Below are 20,878 nucleotides of genomic sequence, written 5' to 3'. Positions count from 1 at the left end.
TCAACGTCACTTTGCCTCCAATGTGTTGTCCTGTCGTGTTGCGGTCGGGTTAGCCGACTCTATGGTGCCTGCAGTTTAGGTGACTCCTACGTGGGCTGCGGGATCTGGCAATGAAGGCTGGTTCCATAGTGCCAATAGGACAAGCACCCCCTATAGGACTGTGGGTTTTGGTAACTGCGGCCGGCTCGCGGCCTTGAACTTTTTTTTACATGGGTACCTTCTGCTACCCATCCGGGTTCCAGTAGCGTCAGCTGGTTCTCGGCAGTGCCTTTGGATTAGGTGCCTCCTTCTCGGTATCCAAGTTCCACCAACGTCTGCTGGTCCTTGGTAGTGCTTTCTGGCACAGGTACCTCCTGCTTAGTAACCGAGTTCCAGTACCGTCAGCTGGTCTTCGGCAGTTCCATTGGCTCTTGTACCTTCTGCTACCCATCCGGGTTCCAGTACCGTCAGCTGGTCCTCGGTAGTTCCAGTTGCTCTTGTACCTTCTACTACCCATCCGGGTTCCAGTACCATCAGCTGGTTCTCGGCAGTGACTTTGGCACGGGTACTCCCTCCTGCCCAGCCTGGTTCCAGCACGCCAACTGTTTCCGGGTAGTGTCAACGTCACTTTGCCTCCAATGCGTTGTCCTGTCGTGTTGCGGTCGGGTTAGCCGACTCTATGGTGCCTGCAGTTTAGGTGACTCCTATGTGGGCTGCGGGAACTGGCAATGAAGGCTGGTTCCATAGTGCCAATAGGACAAGCACCCCCTGTAGGACTGTGGGTTTTGGTAACTGCGGCCGGCTCGCGGCCTTGAACTTTTTTTACATGGGTACCTTCTGCTACCCATCCGGGTTCCAGTACCGTCAGCTGGTTCTCGGCAGTGCCTTTGGATTAGGTGCCTCCTTCTCGGTATCCAAGTTCCACCAACGTCTGCTGGTCCTTGGTAGTGCTTTCTGGCACAGGTACCTCCTGCTTAGTAACCGAGTTCCAGTACCGTCAGCTGGTCTTCGGCAGTTCCATTGGCTCTTGTACCTTCTGCTACCCATCCGGGTTCCAGTACCGTCAGCTGGTCCTCGGTTGTTCCATTTGCTCTTGTACCTTCTACTACCCATCCGGGTTCCAGTACCGTCAGCTGGTTCTCGGCAGTGACTTTGGAACGGGTACTCCCTCCTGCCCAACCTGGTTCCAGCACGCCAGCTGTTTCCGGGTAGTGTCAACGTCACTTTGCCTCCAATGCGTTGTCCTGTCGTGTTGCGGTCGGGTTAGACGACTCTATGGTGCCTGCAGTTTAGGTGACTCCTATGTGGGCTGCGGGATCTGGCAATGAAGGCTGGTTCCATAGTGCCAATAGGACAAGTAACCCCTGTAGGACTGTGGGTTTTGGTAACTGCGGCCGGCTCGCGGCCTTGAACTTTTTTTACATGGGTACCTTCTGCTACCCATCCGGGTTCCAGTACCGTCAGCTGGTTCTCGGCAGTGCCTTTGGATTAGGTGCCTACTTCTCGGTATCCAAGTTCCACCAACGTCTGCTGGTCCTTGGTAGTGCTTTCTGGCACAGGTACCTCCTGCTTAGTAACCGAGTTCCAGTACCGTCAGCTGGTCTTCGGCAGTTCCATTGGCTCTTGTACCTTCTGCTACCCATCCGGGTTCCAGTACCGTCAGCTGGTCCTCGGTAGTTCCATTTGCTCTTGTACCTTCTACTACCCATCCGGGTTCCAGTACCGTCAGTTGGTTCTCGGCAGTGACTTTGGCACGGGTACTCCCTCCTGCCCAGCCTGGTTCCAGCACGCCAGCTGTTTCCGGGTAGTGTCAACGTCACTTTGCCTCCAATGCGTTGTCCTGTCGTGTTGCGGTCGGGTTAGCCGACTCTATGGTGCCTGCAGTTTAGGTGACTCCTACGTGGGCTGCGGGATCTGGCAATGAAGGCTGGTTCCATAGTGCCAATAGGACAAGCACCCCCTGTAGGACTGTGGGTTTTGGTAACTGCGGCCGGCTCGCGGCCTTGAACTTTTTTTTACATGGGTACCTTCTGCTACCCATCCGGGTTCCAGTAGCGCCAGCTGGTTCTCGGCAGTGCCTTTGGATTAGGTGCCTCCTTCTCGGTATCCAAGTTCCACCAACGTCTGCTGGTCCTTGGTAGTGCTTTCTGGCACAGGTACCTCCTGCTTAGTAACCGAGTTCCAGTACCGTCAGCTGGTCTTCGGCAGTTCCATTGGCTCTTGTACCTTCTGCTACCCATCCGGGTTCCAGTACCGTCAGCTGGTCCTCGGTAGTTCCAGTTGCTCTTGTACCTTCTTCTACCCATCCGGGTTCCAGTACCGTCAGCTGGTTGTCGGCAGTGACTTTGGCACGGGTACTCCCTCCTGCCCAGCCTGGTTCCAGCACGACAGCTGTTTCCGGGTAGTGTCAACGTCACTTTGCCTCCAATGCGTTGTCCTGTCGTGTTGCGGTCGGGTTAGCCGACTCTATGGTGCCTGCAGTTTAGGTGACTCCTATGTGGGCTCCGGGATCTGGCAATGAAGGCTGGTTCCATATAGCCAATAGGACAAGCACCCCCTGTAGGACTGTGGGTTTTGGGAACTGCGGCCGGCTCGCGGCCTTGAACTTTTTTTTACATGGGTACCTTCTGCTACCCATCCGGGTTCCAGTACCGTCAGCTGGTTCTCGGCAGTGCCTTTGGATTAGGTGCCTCCTTCTCGGTATCCAAGTTCCACCAACGTCTGCTGGTCCTTGGTAGTGCTTTCTGGCACAGGTACCTCCTTCTTAGTAACCGAGTTCCAGTACCGTCAGCTGGTCTTCGGCAGTTCCATTGGCTCTTGTACCTTCTGCTAGCCATCCGGGTTCCAGTACCGTCAGCTGGTCCTCGGTAGTTCCAGTTGCTCTTGTACCTTCTACTACTCATCCGGGTTCCAGTACCGTCAGCTGGTTCTCGGCAGTGATTTTGTCACGGGTACTCCCTTCTGCCCAGCCTGTTTCCAGCACGCCAGCTGTTTCCGGGTAGTGTCAACGTCATTTTGCCTCCAATGCGTTATCCTGTCGTGTTGCGGTCGGGTTAGCCGACTCTATGGTGCCTGCAGTTTAGGTGACTCCTATGTGGGCTGCGGGATCTGGCAATGAAGGCTGGTTCCATAGTGCCAATAGGACAAGCACCCCCTGTAGGACTGTGGGTTTTGGTAACTGCGGCCGGCTCACGGCCTTGAACTTTTTTTTACATGGGTACCTTCTGCTACCCATCCGGGTTCCAGTACCATCAGCTGGTTCTCGGCAGTGCCTTTGGATTAGGTGCCTCCTTCTCGGTATCCAAGTTCCACCAACGTCTGCTGGTCCTTGGTAGTGCTTTCTGGCACAGGTACCTCCTGCTTAGTAACCGAGTTCCAGTACCGTCAGCTGGTCTTCGGCAGTTCCATTGGCTCTTGTACCTTCTGCTACCCATCCGGGTTCCAGTACCGTCAGCTGGTCCTCGGTAGTTCCATTTGCTCTTGTACCTTCTACTACCCATCCGGGTTCCAGTACCGTCAGCTGGTTCTCGGCAGTGACTTTGGCACGGGTACTCCCTCCTGCCCAGCCTGGTTCCTGCACGCCAGCTGTTTCCGGGTAGTGTCAACGTCACTTTGCCTCCAATGCGTTGTCCTGTCGTGTTGCGGTCGGGTTAGCCGACTCTATGGTGCCTGCAGTTTAGGTGACTCCTACGTGGGCTGCGGGATCTGGCAATGAAGGCTGGTTCCATAGTGCCAATAGGACAAGCACCCCCTGTAGGACTGTGGGTTTTGGTAACTGCGGCCGGCTCGCGGCCTTGAACTTTTTTTTACATGGGTACCTTCTGCTACCCATCCGGGTTCCAGTAGCGTCAGCTGGTTCTCGGCAGTGCCTTTGGATTAGGTGCCTCTTTCTCGGTATCCAAGTTCCACCAACGTCTGCTGGTCCTTGGAAGTGCTTTCTGGCACAGGTACCTCCTGCTTAGTAACCGAGTTCCAGTACCGTCAGCCGGTCTTCGGCAGTTCCATTAGCTCTTGTACCTTCTGCTACCCATCCGGGTTCCAGTACCGTCAGCTGGTCCTCGGTAGTTCCAGTTGCTCTTGTACCTTCTACTACCCATCCGGGTTCCAGTACCGTCAGCTGGTTCTCGGCAGTGACTTTGGCACGGGTACTCCCTCCTGCCCAACCTGGTTCCAGCACGCCAGCTGTTTCCGGGTAGTGTCAATGTCACTTTGCCTCCAATGCGTTGTCCTGTCGTGTTGCGGTCGGGTTAGCCGACTCTATGGTGCCTGCAGTTTAGGTGACTCCTATGTGGGCTGTGGGATCTGGCAATGAAGGCTGGTTCCATAGTGCCAATAGGACAAGCACCGCCTGTAGGACTGTGGGTTTTGGTAACTGCGGCCGGCTCGCGGCCTTGAACTTTTTTTTACATGGGTACCTTCTGCTACCCATCCGGGTTCCAGTACCGTCAGCTGGTTCTCGGCAGTGCCTTTGAATTAGGTGCCTCCTTCTCGGTATCCAAGTTCCACCAACGTCTGCTGGTCCTTGGTAGTGCTTTCTGGCACAGGTACCTCCTGCTTAGTAACCGAGTTCCAGTACCGTCAGCTGGTCTTCGGCAGTTCCATTGGCTCTTGTATCTTCTGCTACCCATCCGGGTTCCAGTACCGTCAGCTGGTCCTCGGTAGTTCCAGTTGCTCTTGTACCTTCTACTACCCATCCGGGTTCCAGTACCGTCAGCTGGTTCTCGGCAGTGACTTTGGCACGGTTACTCACTCCTGCCCAGCCTGGTTCCAGCACGCCAGCTGTTTCCGGGTAGTGTCAACGTCACTTTGCCTCCAATGCGTTGTCCTGTCGTGTTGCGGTCGGGTTAGCCGACTCTATGGTGCCTGCAGTTTAGGTGACTCCTATGTGGGCTGCGGGATCTGGCAATGAAGGCTGGTTCCATAGTGCCAATAGGACAAGCACCCCCTGTAGGACTGTGGGTTTTGGTAACTGCGGCCGGCTCGCGGCCTTGAACTTTTTTTACATGGGTACCTTCTGCTACCCATCCGGGTTCCAGTACCGTCAGCTGGTTCTCGGCAGTGCCTTTGGATTAGGTGCCTCCTTCTCGGTATCCAAGTTCCACCAACGTCTGCTGGTCCTTGGTAGTGCTTTCTGGCACAGGTACCTCCTGCTTAGTAACCGAGTTCCAGTACCGTCAGCTGGTCTTCGGCAGTTCCATTGGCTCTTGTACCTTCTGCTACCCATCCGGGTTCCAGTACCGTCAGCTGGTCCTCGGTTGTTCCATTTGCTCTTGTACCTTCTACTACCCATCCGGGTTCCAGTACCGTCAGCTGGTTCTCGGCAGTGACTTTGGAACGGGTACTCCCTCCTGCCCAACCTGGTTCCAGCACGCCAGCTGTTTCCGGGTAGTGTCAACGTCACTTTGCCTCCAATGCGTTGTCCTGTCGTGTTGCGGTCGGGTTAGACGACTCTATGGTGCCTGCAGTTTAGGTGACTCCTATGTGGGCTGCGGGATCTGGCAATGAAGGCTGGTTCCATAGTGCCAATAGGACAAGTAACCCCTGTAGGACTGTGGGTTTTGGTAACTGCGGCCGGCTCGCGGCCTTGAACTTTTTTTACATGGGTACCTTCTGCTACCCATCCGGGTTCCAGTACCGTCAGCTGGTTCTCGGCAGTGCCTTTGGATTAGGTGCCTACTTCTCGGTATCCAAGTTCCACCAACGTCTGCTGGTCCTTGGTAGTGCTTTCTGGCACAGGTACCTCCTGCTTAGTAACCGAGTTCCAGTACCGTCAGCTGGTCTTCGGCAGTTCCATTGGCTCTTGTACCTTCTGCTACCCATCCGGGTTCCAGTACCGTCAGCTGGTCCTCGGTAGTTCCATTTGCTCTTGTACCTTCTACTACCCATCCGGGTTCCAGTACCGTCAGTTGGTTCTCGGCAGTGACTTTGGCACGGGTACTCCCTCCTGCCCAGCCTGGTTCCAGCACGCCAGCTGTTTCCGGGTAGTGTCAACGTCACTTTGCCTCCAATGCGTTGTCCTGTCGTGTTGCGGTCGGGTTAGCCGACTCTATGGTGCCTGCAGTTTAGGTGACTCCTACGTGGGCTGCGGGATCTGGCAATGAAGGCTGGTTCCATAGTGCCAATAGGACAAGCACCCCCTGTAGGACTGTGGGTTTTGGTAACTGCGGCCGGCTCGCGGCCTTGAACTTTTTTTTACATGGGTACCTTCTGCTACCCATCCGGGTTCCAGTAGCGCCAGCTGGTTCTCGGCAGTGCCTTTGGATTAGGTGCCTCCTTCTCGGTATCCAAGTTCCACCAACGTCTGCTGGTCCTTGGTAGTGCTTTCTGGCACAGGTACCTCCTGCTTAGTAACCGAGTTCCAGTACCGTCAGCTGGTCTTCGGCAGTTCCATTGGCTCTTGTACCTTCTGCTACCCATCCGGGTTCCAGTACCGTCAGCTGGTCCTCGGTAGTTCCAGTTGCTCTTGTACCTTCTTCTACCCATCCGGGTTCCAGTACCGTCAGCTGGTTGTCGGCAGTGACTTTGGCACGGGTACTCCCTCCTGCCCAGCCTGGTTCCAGCACGACAGCTGTTTCCGGGTAGTGTCAACGTCACTTTGCCTCCAATGCGTTGTCCTGTCGTGTTGCGGTCGGGTTAGCCGACTCTATGGTGCCTGCAGTTTAGGTGACTCCTATGTGGGCTCCGGGATCTGGCAATGAAGGCTGGTTCCATATAGCCAATAGGACAAGCACCCCCTGTAGGACTGTGGGTTTTGGGAACTGCGGCCGGCTCGCGGCCTTGAACTTTTTTTTACATGGGTACCTTCTGCTACCCATCCGGGTTCCAGTACCGTCAGCTGGTTCTCGGCAGTGCCTTTGGATTAGGTGCCTCCTTCTCGGTATCCAAGTTCCACCAACGTCTGCTGGTCCTTGGTAGTGCTTTCTGGCACAGGTACCTCCTTCTTAGTAACCGAGTTCCAGTACCGTCAGCTGGTCTTCGGCAGTTCCATTGGCTCTTGTACCTTCTGCTAGCCATCCGGGTTCCAGTACCGTCAGCTGGTCCTCGGTAGTTCCAGTTGCTCTTGTACCTTCTACTACTCATCCGGGTTCCAGTACCGTCAGCTGGTTCTCGGCAGTGATTTTGTCACGGGTACTCCCTTCTGCCCAGCCTGTTTCCAGCACGCCAGCTGTTTCCGGGTAGTGTCAACGTCATTTTGCCTCCAATGCGTTATCCTGTCGTGTTGCGGTCGGGTTAGCCGACTCTATGGTGCCTGCAGTTTAGGTGACTCCTATGTGGGCTGCGGGATCTGGCAATGAAGGCTGGTTCCATAGTGCCAATAGGACAAGCACCCCCTGTAGGACTGTGGGTTTTGGTAACTGCGGCCGGCTCACGGCCTTGAACTTTTTTTTACATGGGTACCTTCTGCTACCCATCCGGGTTCCAGTACCATCAGCTGGTTCTCGGCAGTGCCTTTGGATTAGGTGCCTCCTTCTCGGTATCCAAGTTCCACCAACGTCTGCTGGTCCTTGGTAGTGCTTTCTGGCACAGGTACCTCCTGCTTAGTAACCGAGTTCCAGTACCGTCAGCTGGTCTTCGGCAGTTCCATTGGCTCTTGTACCTTCTGCTACCCATCCGGGTTCCAGTACCGTCAGCTGGTCCTCGGTAGTTCCATTTGCTCTTGTACCTTCTACTACCCATCCGGGTTCCAGTACCGTCAGCTGGTTCTCGGCAGTGACTTTGGCACGGGTACTCCCTCCTGCCCAGCCTGGTTCCTGCACGCCAGCTGTTTCCGGGTAGTGTCAACGTCACTTTGCCTCCAATGCGTTGTCCTGTCGTGTTGCGGTCGGGTTAGCCGACTCTATGGTGCCTGCAGTTTAGGTGACTCCTACGTGGGCTGCGGGATCTGGCAATGAAGGCTGGTTCCATAGTGCCAATAGGACAAGCACCCCCTGTAGGACTGTGGGTTTTGGTAACTGCGGCCGGCTCGCGGCCTTGAACTTTTTTTTACATGGGTACCTTCTGCTACCCATCCGGGTTCCAGTAGCGTCAGCTGGTTCTCGGCAGTGCCTTTGGATTAGGTGCCTCTTTCTCGGTATCCAAGTTCCACCAACGTCTGCTGGTCCTTGGAAGTGCTTTCTGGCACAGGTACCTCCTGCTTAGTAACCGAGTTCCAGTACCGTCAGCCGGTCTTCGGCAGTTCCATTAGCTCTTGTACCTTCTGCTACCCATCCGGGTTCCAGTACCGTCAGCTGGTCCTCGGTAGTTCCAGTTGCTCTTGTACCTTCTACTACCCATCCGGGTTCCAGTACCGTCAGCTGGTTCTCGGCAGTGACTTTGGCACGGGTACTCCCTCCTGCCCAACCTGGTTCCAGCACGCCAGCTGTTTCCGGGTAGTGTCAATGTCACTTTGCCTCCAATGCGTTGTCCTGTCGTGTTGCGGTCGGGTTAGCCGACTCTATGGTGCCTGCAGTTTAGGTGACTCCTATGTGGGCTGTGGGATCTGGCAATGAAGGCTGGTTCCATAGTGCCAATAGGACAAGCACCGCCTGTAGGACTGTGGGTTTTGGTAACTGCGGCCGGCTCGCGGCCTTGAACTTTTTTTTACATGGGTACCTTCTGCTACCCATCCGGGTTCCAGTACCGTCAGCTGGTTCTCGGCAGTGCCTTTGAATTAGGTGCCTCCTTCTCGGTATCCAAGTTCCACCAACGTCTGCTGGTCCTTGGTAGTGCTTTCTGGCACAGGTACCTCCTGCTTAGTAACCGAGTTCCAGTACCGTCAGCTGGTCTTCGGCAGTTCCATTGGCTCTTGTATCTTCTGCTACCCATCCGGGTTCCAGTACCGTCAGCTGGTCCTCGGTAGTTCCAGTTGCTCTTGTACCTTCTACTACCCATCCGGGTTCCAGTACCGTCAGCTGGTTCTCGGCAGTGACTTTGGCACGGTTACTCACTCCTGCCCAGCCTGGTTCCAGCACGCCAGCTGTTTCCGGGTAGTGTCAACGTCACTTTGCCTCCAATGCGTTGTCCTGTCGTGTTGCGGTCGGGTTAGCCGACTCTATGGTGCCTGCAGTTTAGGTGACTCCTATGTGGGCTGCGGGATCTGGCAATGAAGGCTGGTTCCATAGTGCCAATAGGACAAGCACCCCCTGTAGGACTGTGGGTTTTGGTAACTGCGGCCGGCTAGCGGCCTTGAACTTTTTTTTACATGGGTACCTTCTGCTACCCATCCGGGTTCCAGTACCGTCAGCTTGTTCTCGGCAGTGCCTTTGGATTAGGTGCCTCCTTCTCGGTATCCAAGTTCCACCAACGTCTGCTGGTCCTTGGTAGTGCTTTCTGGCACAGGTACCTCCTGCTTAGTAACCGAGTTCCAGTACCGTCAGCTGGTCTTCGGCAGTTCCATTAGCTCTTGTACCTTCTGCTACCCATCCGGGTACCAGTACCGTCAGCTGGTCTTCGGTAGTTCCTCAGCTTTCTTGTATCTTCTGCTACATTTCCATGTTCAAGCTTTTTGAAATGGTTCTTGGTAATAACTCTAGATCTCCCTAACGAGGACCCTGAAGACGAGGACCCTGAAGACCAACCCTAAGAAGACGAGGACCCCGAAGACGAGGACCCTGAAGACGAGGACCCTGAAGACCACCCCGAAGAAGACGAGGACCCTGAAGACCACCCCGAAGAAGATGAGGACCATGAAGACCACACCAAAGAAGACGAGGACCCCGAAGACGAGGACCCAGAATACCAACCCGAAGAAGACGAGGACCCCCGAAGACGACGACCCTGAAGACCACCCCGAAAAAGACCAAGAAGATGACCCTGAAGAAGTTGACCAAGAGGACAAAGAAGAGAAGACAAGCACCAAGATACAGAAGAACAAGAGACAGAAAACCAAGAAGCAGAAATACAAGAAGCTGCAGAACAAAAAGCGGAAGAACATTAAGCATAAGACTAAAAATCAGAGCAAAAGATAATATCTAAATTATAAGCAGAAGATGACTAAGCAGTGTATGGGGGTGAGTCCGTTCCTCCTCGTGGTGCCCCTGGAAAAGACCTGCTGCTGCGGGCCAAACTGAACACGGACAAATCCTGTTGTAAATCTTTTGTGACGGGCAGAACGAAAGGTGTAATGTCCAACCTTTTATAGATAACAACTACAGGAATGCCTGCCACAAATAAGAATATGATGAAGAAGAAGAAGATGAAGAAGATGAAGAAGTAGAATATGAAGAATGTAAAAAAAAAGAATAATATGAAGAAGGTGAAGAAGAAGAAGATGAAGAAGGTGAAGAAGAAGTGGATGAAAAAGATGCTGAAGATGATGAAGGAGAAAGTGTGGGAGAAGTAAAAAAGAAGGTGAAGAGCATGGAAGTAGTGAAACATAAATATCTGACAAAATATAAAAATACTTAACATAGTCAATATTTCCGTAACTCAGAACGTCTTAAAAAAAATATTAATTCCTGCTATTCCATTTGATTGGGCTAAACCTCTATGCCTTTATTGTCTCCCCCACCTCCCCCAATACATTCTACATTATTCTTAGTTGTTTTCCTTCATGTAGAATTAACCTACAAGGAAAGAAAGGGTTTATTTTCATTCCGATATTTCTGTCCCATTGACTTGCATTGGTTTCCGGTATCGGAATCGGCGATATCCGATACTTTTTCGGTATCGGTCCGATCCAATCCGATCCGATATTTCCCGATATCGGAAGGTATCGCTCAACACTAATCATTACCCAAGACCACAAGAGATGCAGGCATTAATCACTTCTTTACCCTAGACCACCACCACTTTCATTACCTTACACCACCAGGTATACTGGCATTAATCCCGTGATTACCCTAGAATATAGGCATGTTGATATTATGTAGATCATGACTCTGGATCACCAGAATGCTGGCATTAATCATTAGACCACCAAGGATGTTCTTATCTTCACTTCATTACTCAAGACCACCAAGGAAGCTGGTATTGTTAACTTCATCATCCTAGATCACCGGGCATGTTGGCATTATTCAATATATAACCAGGGATGCCGGCATTATTTATTAAATCAATGTAGACCGCAAGGGGTGCTGACTAGTGATGAGCGAGCACTAAAATGCTTGGGTACGCATTCTTCGAGTCAAGCAAATTGGAATGCTCGAGTGCTCGGACCTAGTAATGAGCCCAATGTAAGTCTATGGGAAACTCGAGCATTATTCTGGCGGCTCCCCCTGGTGGTCTGCAGAGGGCATAAAAATTGCCCAAATTGATGGGAACAGTGCTCAAATGACATGGGAACAGCATGGGGAAGACCCCTGGAAGTATTTCTGACTCCTAGGTCACTGCTGTGAACAACATTGTCAGAGGTATTATGCAACTTTTACGGACTCACAATAAAACATACAAAAACAAAACCAAAATGGATTTTCCTGGGAAATATGTTAAGGAACATCCTTTCCAGGATAATGACTTGTATATAAGGCAAAATAAATAATCAAAAACAAAAATTGTTCTCCACACCTTGGGCTATGTTCAGACGTAGCGTTTTTGATGCGTTTGTGCACTTTTGCATTGCTTTCAAGGGGTGAAAAAACATTTACCAGTAAATGTCATTTTAACATTTTACTACCTTATCTGGCGATGTGGTGTGTGACACATCATCAGACACATCCTGTTTCATTTATGATGGAGGGTCTCTGAAAGGCACAAAGACTATTTTTATAGGGACATCAGGCGGCCCTTACTATTCTTAAAGGGCTAGAAGTCGGCTATGCTTTGTTGTTCCCATTATTAACAAGTGGGTCTCCTATACTGTTATTGCGTATGCAGTGACTGTAACAGCTGCCAAAAATTTGGAGGAACTCCAATGCCCCTTGCAAGACATGTAGAGGTCGGAAGGCCTCCTGAAAACAATGTTCCCAACATTAGGAAGTGGGTCTCCCATACTGTTTGTCTATACAGTGAAGCAACAGCTGGCAAAAATTTGGAGGAACTCCAATGTCCCTAGCAAGAGACGTAGATATGTTGATATGGTACATATGGTGGTGATATGGTGGTGGAGGATGAGGATGTGGAAAAGGAGGAGCACAAGAGCACATAGACAAAATCAGGAAGCGTATACCCATATCTGGATGTGAAGACAGAGGTTCATGGGAATAGAGTTAAACCTCCCAATAAAAAGACACTGTATTTGAGTTTGTTACGCTGCTATCATTCGGTGGTGTTGAGAAGTCTGGCCCAATCCAGCCCTTGTTCATTTTTTTAAGAGTCAGCCTGACAGCATTTTCAGTTGACAGGCGGATGCACCTATCGGTTATAATTCCACCGGCGGCACTAGAAACCCACTCTGACAAAACGCTAGCGGCAGGGCAGGCCAGGACCCCTAAGGCATAGAGAGCCAGTTCATGCCATGTGTCCAGCTTAGATACCCAATAATTATAAGCTACACATGAATCACGGAGGACGTTAGTACGGTTGGCAAGGTACTCCCTCAGCATCTTCTGCAACTTTTCCCTCCTTGAGCGAGTACCCCGTGCATCAGGGCTTGTGCAATGGGAGGGTCTGAGAAAACTGTCCCAGAACTTTGATAGTATTCCTCTGCCTCTGCTCGATTGCATTTGTGTCTCTCTCGCCTGTACTACTTGGTTGTCCAACGAACTGTGACCTCTGCCGCCAACGTTCTCAGATGGGAATTTTTTTAATAATTCCACAACAAGGGCCTTCTTGTACTGTGCTACCTTACTAGGCCTGTCCTACAAGGGAATAAGAGACAGAAAGTTCTCCTTGTAGCTTGGGACTAGAAGTGTCACCAATCAATAATGACTGTCACCCAAAATGTGGACAAAGCAAGGGTCACAGGAAAGGCAGCGTAACATAAACTCAGCCATGTGTGGCAGACTGCAAAGAGGCAAGACTTCCGTGTCCTCAGCAAGAGGATGACTGACCATGCTCTCCTCCTCATCCTCCTCTTTCCCCTGCTCCCTGTCCTCAGACCATCCACGTTGAACAGACGATATGACAGTTGTACATGTAGTACCATCTATAGAGCAGGAAACTAGCTCCTGCTCTTCCTCCTCCTCCTCTACCTCATTGTCACCCAATCCATGTTGGGATGAGATGAGCCTGGGCTGTGTGTACTCACCCTATATGGTTCCTTGCTCCATCTCATCATGCTCCGCCTGCAATGCATCCTCTTTAATTGAGAGCAGAGAGCTTTTCAGAAGACAGAGAAGTGGGATGGTGATGCTAATTATGGCGTCATCGCCGCTCACCATCTTGGTGGAGTCCTCAAAGTTTTGGAGGATGATACATTTGTCTGACATCCATGTCCACTCCTGAGGTCTTATGTGTGGAGTCTGACCGGAATACTGATAGCCTTTTTGATGCTGGTAGTCAACAACTGCCCTCTTCTGCTCACAAATCCTTCCCAACATCTGCAGTGTAGAGTTCCAATGCGTGGGGACATCGCAGATCAGACGCTGCTGAAGCACGGCAATGGTAGCGGAAGCTGTAGCTGACTTTCTAAAATTGGCAAACAGGCAGTGTACTTTGACAAACAGATCCGACAGATCCAGGTAGGTTTTGAGAAACCGCTGAACCACGAGGTTAAGCACATGGGCCAGGCATGGTACGTGCATGAGCTTGCCTCGCCTCGGAGCCACCACCAGGTTCTGGCCATTGTCACACTTGACCATGCCTGCCTGTAGGTTCAGTGGTGTCAGCCACAGATCTTCTTGCTCTTTCAGAGCTGTCCACAACTCTTCAGCATTGTGCGGTTTGTTACCTAAGCATATTATCTTCGGCACAGCCTGTTGCCACTTGGCTGAGGCAGTGCTGCAGTGCTTCCAGCTTGTGACTGATGTGGTCATTTAGGAGACAGAGACTGAAGAGGAGGAGGAGGCGCAGGATCTGTAGGATGTGGGGGCAACCCTGATTGACCCAGGGCCCGCAATCCTCGGCGTCAGGAGGACGTGTTCCGTCCCAGGTCCGACTGGGTCCCAGCTTCCACTATATTAACCCAGTGAGCCATCAGCGAGATGTACCGTCCCTGCCCACAAGCACTTGTCCACGTGTCTGTGGTGTAAGGCGGCGGTGTTCACACCGTACAGTAACTGAGGCAGTGACCCAAGCAATTCCAACATAAGCAGCTTTTATTCAGCACTCACAGGTAAAACAGAAAGTCCTCCAGTTCGCAGCTGGGTTAACATCAGTCCATAACAACGGTTGCCGGAGGCAACGGGCGCGCCAGGCCGCTCAGAGCCTGATGGGTGCGGAGCCTTCCTAGGCATAGGTTCAGCTACACATAGGCCCGACAAGCTTTCTTGCTATGTTCCTAGCAGGTCCCAACACTGAACAACACTAACCATTGATGCAGGGTTTTTAAAGGACTTGTGGCAAGAGCCACTGGAAAACCGCAGCACACAATTTATCCAAGTGAGCGAAACACATCCGGCCATCCTGTCTATCACTCTGTGGTATTAGACAGGGATCACTCTCTCTTTCTCTTTTTTTTTATTGTATAATATAGGGGTTTTTTCTGATTGCAGTAGGAAGACTTACCATTTTGTCTTATTAGAGCACAACTTTTTTGGGCAGTATAAAGCATGTATTATTGATGGAAATTATATAATGCACTTCTCTTCATACTAATGTCCTGTAATAAGTGTAAATGTTACTTTTACACCTTCAGTTTCTTTTCTGTTTGTATGACTCTATGGTCAAAGGTGTTACATCCTGTGATGGGCTGAATGGAAAAAAAAAAGCCGAACAAATAATAAGCAAAATTTAACACTATAAATCAAGTGTTTTATTAGCCATATTGAAGCATTTTTTTTATTCATATTTAATTTGAGCAATGAGTTTTAGAAAGTTGAACAATGATGTGAACGATCAACAAGCAGTGGTGTAGTGTGTAGGTGCATTGGGACAGTGATCCTAGGTGCCAAATTCTAGGGTTAGGCTTGGGATTATAATTAGGGACAGCAGTGGGGCTAAGGTTAGGGTTTGGTTCAGGGCTAGAGTAATAAAAAAGATACCTGTCAAAAACTTAGTTAAGTACAGTACATTATAGAAATTCCTGAATTCATCTGATTCTGCCACTGTTTTCCCTTTTGAGCTGCTTCCCTCTATTGCTGAGATATTCACATTTGTTTCTTCTGGAGCACAGTGTGTGAAATCTCTGCTCCAACTGGGAGTTTCTTTAGTCTTCTCTGGGGGCATGCACTTTCATCCCTCAATATCATAAGCTACCAATTACGGCTTGGCAGCTGATCTAGCAGTTTATCAGTCTCACATACAACTGAGCTGTGATTGGAAGCATCTAGGAAGGAGGGGTGAGAGCGCATACCTCAAGAGAAGACTCTGAAGAAACGTCAGGTTGTATTTCAAATCAGAGATTTGACATACAGCGCTCCATAAAAACTAAAACTGTGTATATCTATGCAAGGGAGCGAATCTGTGCAAAATAGAAAAGAGCATCAGAATCAAGGGAGCTTGGGGATTTTTTACAAGGTATTTAACTCAATTTTTGAGTGACTAGAAGGTCCTCACTCCTCTGTCCATAAAAAAGCACACAAATGTAACAGTAAATACTAAAATTTATAGCTTGTTATTTTCTTAAATTTATGTCAGAATTTTGCGAAAAAATCAGAAAAGAGTTAGAGTGTCAAAGTGTAAATGAAAATTACATAATTATTTTCTTAAAATAGAATATGTATGCTTAGGGAGTAAGGGGTTTAATACTGGACTATTGAAAGGAGCTCAGAAAGTGCTATTGGTCCATGGGTTAAGTGGCTCAGAATACTTGCCTTGCCTTCATGCTGGCAACCCATGCAATGCCGCTGTCACCAGATATCTTTTAATGTGAACAATATCTGCATGTCCTCATACAGTAGTCTGTTATTACTAGTCAAAGCTTACATTGATCTAAGTCATATGGGAATTTGATGATGAGCAGGCGGTTAAGGTGGTCACTAAGAATTGAGAAGAGTAACAGGAGGAAGACATACATTTGAAGCATGACTAAAACCCAACCTGTTGGTCATCTTTTTTCTTACATATTTTATCCAAAGACTTGCCATCAACATAAAGAAGACATTTGCCCTGTACTTTCACTCATACATGTGTGATGAAGCCTACAGGTTTAACAAAAAGATTATCACTTAGTTTTTCTCGTTTAAGAGTGCCAAGGTGTAGCAAAATATCTTAGATGTAAAAACTGGTTTGAAATCAGTTAATTCTGTACATCCTTCAGTCTGTGACAATGACTTACTCCTTCTAGAAAACTCCTGTTCCAAACAATGGCATGAAAGCAATATACAGACCTAGGAGCCCTCTAATTGGGGTAGGTTGACCACCATTGATCTGCACAATGGTGAACATAGCACAGATGTAGATCATTTTACTTTTAGTATTAAGCTGTCTTTGGAAGGTTACCAGTAGGGGAGAGTGTTGACTTGTTGGAGTACTGTAATTACAGATCCACAACTTGTAATGTGACAAGTCAAGAATTTTGAAGGCTCCAATTAGGTGTTAGATGGGAAGTTAAGAAGAAGATATTATTGACCTTTGTTAAAGAGTTTTTGGATATGTATGTAAACCCTCATGCCGTAGCTTATCTATTGTACAGATTAAATTTGGAGACATGGAAACATTGTGGATGTAACCCTTTTGAAATTTTAAATGAAGATCTGCTGTCCAACTAAAGGATCTTCTGGTGGAACCATAACTGTGGCAAAAGGATGGAACCTTTATTCCCCAGCAGCAGACAACCCATTATGAAGCTCAAAGTAGACTATCTCTGGGATCTATCACTCTTTATTGGTTTTATGGTCTATGAGAGCAACTAAAGGGTACATGGACATATTAAGTAGAGTTAAAAGAAAAGGTTTGTCCACAGAATCATTTCCTCAGGTTCTTCCTGGTTCCAATTTATTATGGTCATCAAATTTGCATGAAAAGGATAACGCACATATACGTACAAACTAATAAAGTAATTTATTAGATCTCATGATCTCACAGACTTTATCCATTACCAAGTACAATGATAAACCAGTTAGGGGTATCCATCTCAAAGCTTAAGGTTCCAAATATGATTTTCTGAAAAATTCTAAATACAGTACTTTACAATAAATGTATACATCAAAGGACAAGGCATTAATATGGGGTTGATGAAGCAGACGTGCCTATTTTATTCCTTTGTTGAGTTCATGTAAGTTCAGCTGGGCATATGTAATTTCATCCTAAAAATGCAAATAATATGGTCATTCTTAATATCAGCCAGGATACAAAATCAAAATTAAACATGTCCCAATATACTAGCCCCTTCAGAACAACTTTCCTTGGACCTTTAGACAATCCAAAAGACCCTTTGTTCAAAATGTTGATTCAATAAAGGTGGATTGTTCCAGGGTATCATAACATAGTTGGGCTGTCAACCATATTTTTGGATTACCAACCAGATTTGGAGGTAGCAAAATTCTTAATAGAAATCAACCTGCACCAACTATGGTTCTGTTCTCACTGCCCAGAACCTATATTCTTAGTACCATTGGATTTTCCTGTCGAACCAAGAATACCATGACAGCACCCAATGAACACCACTTAAAGTCATTGCGGTCCATTGGACACCCGTATTTTTGTCATATGGTGGATAGGGCACTGTGTTGTCACTTCTATTACAACCATGATGCAAATGCGAACAGAGGGTAATGAATTTGCCCCATATTAAGACAATAGCCCATTCCATCAGATCTAGATGTAATTTATGATCATTGAGACCATACTGGGGTCGATTGTTGCACACACCAATCTTAATGAAGGAGTCACTGGATTATGATGTGCTGATATCATTAAAAGGCACAAGCCACTTAATGAACTTAGCGCATCTTCGCAATAGCATAGACCTCCATAAACCTCACCAGGGATGCTTCTCCGATCCGATCTGTGACTGGAATAGCATTCCTGGTGCAATAAATGACAACACTTTTGATAAATTTGATGGTCGGGCATAACCACACCCTAGCCCTTACCCAACTATGCCACAGCTCCACCATTTTTGGCTGAGTTGCTTGAAACTGGTGTAAAATGGCAAAAGGTAAAAAAAAAAAATTCTCAAAAATTGAGCAACTTTTCAAAACGATTTAAGTCAGTTTTGTGCCTTAAAAGCTTTGATGAATTGGCATCACTATCTTTTGTCTCAGATCATCTCACCATGAGAGCATGGACAAGAGATCATTAGCCTCATTGTTAGACTTTTCAGTACCGATGGCTAATTAGTCATGTGCAGGTTTTATAAGTCACTTTTCTTTTTTTTCTTTTGGTGTTAATTGACATTTTTTGTGTCAAATGTTTTCAATATAGCGCATGTGATTCATGAATGTTGTACAAAATAAAAAAATGTTGTATATTTTTGTCCTTGACCTGTTTTATGACATTTTAGTGCAAAAAAAGTTGCACATTTCACTAATTACCATAACATTTGCATAAAAACACAGCACTTCATATCGACAAAAGATCATTTATGCCAAATTTTGCCAGTTTATTAAAAGTTCCAATCTATGAATCAGACATAGACATCTGGAAAACAAAAACCTCTTTTGGCAAACCTAAAAAACCCCAATAGCCTTAAAAAATGGCACAAATTAAAAGAACTAGGCGAAAAACATCAAAAATTAGACAAAATAAAGGTGAAAATGTAATAATAAATTGGGCCTTAATTTTTTTCCCAACAATTCCAGCTGATAGTTGGTGTCTAGGAGTCAGACCCACATTTGCAAATGCTCTTTATAGTAATACATTTTGGCAAGTTAGTCAAAAGCTTACCTGACTTATATTTTCTTCCCTGGGAATATTGCAAAATTTATCTGAAAAAAAAATTTGAATGGTGAAGACTGTAATCTCGGAATACCACTGGCCATACCTTACAGATCACATAAGACCCTGGATGAAAATCTAAAATACCCTTTTAAACTCTAAACAAAGACAGTGATTTCAAAGACTATTTATGTTGAAGTTCTAGAGTTAATTAAGCCCCTTTGACACTGCTATAATAAATCTTTAAAAGGGTTGTCCAGGTCCAAATTGATAAGTCTGCAGTCGCTCTGTGTGACTGCAGACTTATGAATCCCCCCAGAGCACGCCCTGTGCTCTGCCAGTGCTCTTGCCAGTTTCTGAGCCGGGACTGGAAGGCATATATGAGTTATACATACTCCCAGCCACTGGGTGCGGCCTTGCTTCCGTACACTTGTATCGAGCAAGGCTGTGTCCTCTAGTCAGTTACGCCTACTGCACGGCTGCGACACTAGTTGGGGCACGGCCTCCCTCGATACAAGTGTATGGAGTGAGGCCACCCCCACTAGATGGGCCTTGGCCGGGAGTATGTATAATGCATACATACTCTGTGGTCCCAGGTCAAAAACCGGCAAATTCCCCCAGTGCACAGTGAGTGTGCTGGGGGGATTCATAAGTCTGCAGTCACACAACGTGACTGCAGACTTATTGATTTAGACCGGACAATCCCTTTAATGATAATGTTCTATCGATGATGATCCATTTAAGGAACCCATCACCACCCCCCAGCCCTAGCACATCCAAAATGTGGAGGCTATTGTATTGAGCAGTTGTCAGTTGTCACCATGCAACTTAATAGGCCATGTGAAAAGAAGGCAAAAAAATTCAAGTTATTTATGGAGTATACCAGTCTTTGGATTTCTACCAATCTAACATTTATCACCTACCCCTTGGCTATGAAAAAATGTTAGCAGAAAGGGTCCTTTAAGACGATTCATCCTATTACCATTTTTTCATTTCATCTATTCCAATATTCCATTATCATCATCTATTCTAAAAGATTAATTTGTATGCCAAATGTGTGTGTGGGGGGGGGCTCCATGAGTAAATCTTTGTTACCTGATCTCTTGTAGATCCATAGCAGGTGACCAAACAAAGTCAGCAGCAGTAGAAGACCCAATGTCAGTACTGGTATCAAGTAATTTTGGCAATTAGAATACAAATTATTCCAATGTTTCCCTAGGAGATGAACACAATAGACTATTTTTTAAAAACATAATTAGATCCTAAAAGTGATGACCAGAAGATCACTTGTCAACGGCTATAAAATTGGTAATGATTGACTTTCAGATGGTAAAAATTTGAATTTGCAAAGCTCTTTAAAAATGATCATTTTTTTGTCATATAAAAATATTGTATTTTAGGAAAAAATTATTTGGATCATTCTGATTACTTTTTTCTCTTACCTGTTTTTTGCCAGTGGACTGCTGTATTAGAATTACACCGGACTTCACAGGTAGCCTTACCTTCTGTGTTCAAGATGTCTTTAGGAAGTGAGATGATGTTCATAAAAGTCCATCTTCCATCTGAAGTCAGAAAGGAGGTCATCTTGCCCTTGGAAAATGGTCTAGAAATGTTCCAGGCTATATAATCTGCATGAGAAACGTTGTGTACCACATAAGCCAACATGGGATGGTTTTGAAGATGCTGGTGGGGCTTGAGGAGATGCACAGACATTTCAGAGTTGGTTCTGTCTTCAACAATGAGACCTAATTATTTTTTATAATGTCATCAATATAAACCATTCCCCTTCATTCATTGGTTTGTTTATTTCATGCTAGTCTATTATGGGTTGAAATACAATATAGACTTATCAATTCTACTGGTTCTATAATTCACATAGAAAAATATGAAAATCTCCCCTTGTCCCAAGTTTCAATAGCCAGGTCCACCCATTTTTCTATCACTGCCTGTGCGTAGAAAGGAAGGCTGGCATAACTATTGAAATAAGCATGTCAAGGAGGAGTTGTGCATCAAGGCCGGTCCATGCCGACCCCAAAAACAATTTTTACACCACTTGTGTTGGCTGTAAATATGGATCAGTACAAAATAAAGAGTATATCATGATTACAAAGTGAATCCATAT

The 20,878-nt window shown here is 47.5% G+C and overlaps 1 long non-coding RNA gene across 1 annotated transcript; it reads right to left on the bottom strand.

Moving 5' to 3' along the window:
* Positions 1-16,974: 16,974 nt before the first annotated feature.
* On the bottom strand, positions 16,975-19,973 carry LOC141153016 (uncharacterized). Its single transcript, XR_012247220.1, has 3 exons — positions 19,852-19,973; positions 18,766-18,806; positions 16,975-17,183 (listed from the first exon to the last, which is right to left on the bottom strand). It is a non-coding gene; the product is annotated as an uncharacterized lncRNA (long non-coding RNA).
* Between the last annotated feature and the right edge of the window lie 905 nt (positions 19,974-20,878).

The sequence above is a fragment of the Phyllobates terribilis genome, unplaced genomic scaffold (assembly GCF_046119375.1).
Source record: "Phyllobates terribilis strain yellow unplaced genomic scaffold, ASM4611937v1 Scaffold_7__3_contigs__length_470593459, whole genome shotgun sequence".
NCBI classification, from domain to species: Eukaryota; Metazoa; Chordata; class Amphibia; order Anura; family Dendrobatidae; genus Phyllobates; species Phyllobates terribilis.
This window is presented reverse-complemented; position numbering and strand designations above follow the sequence as displayed.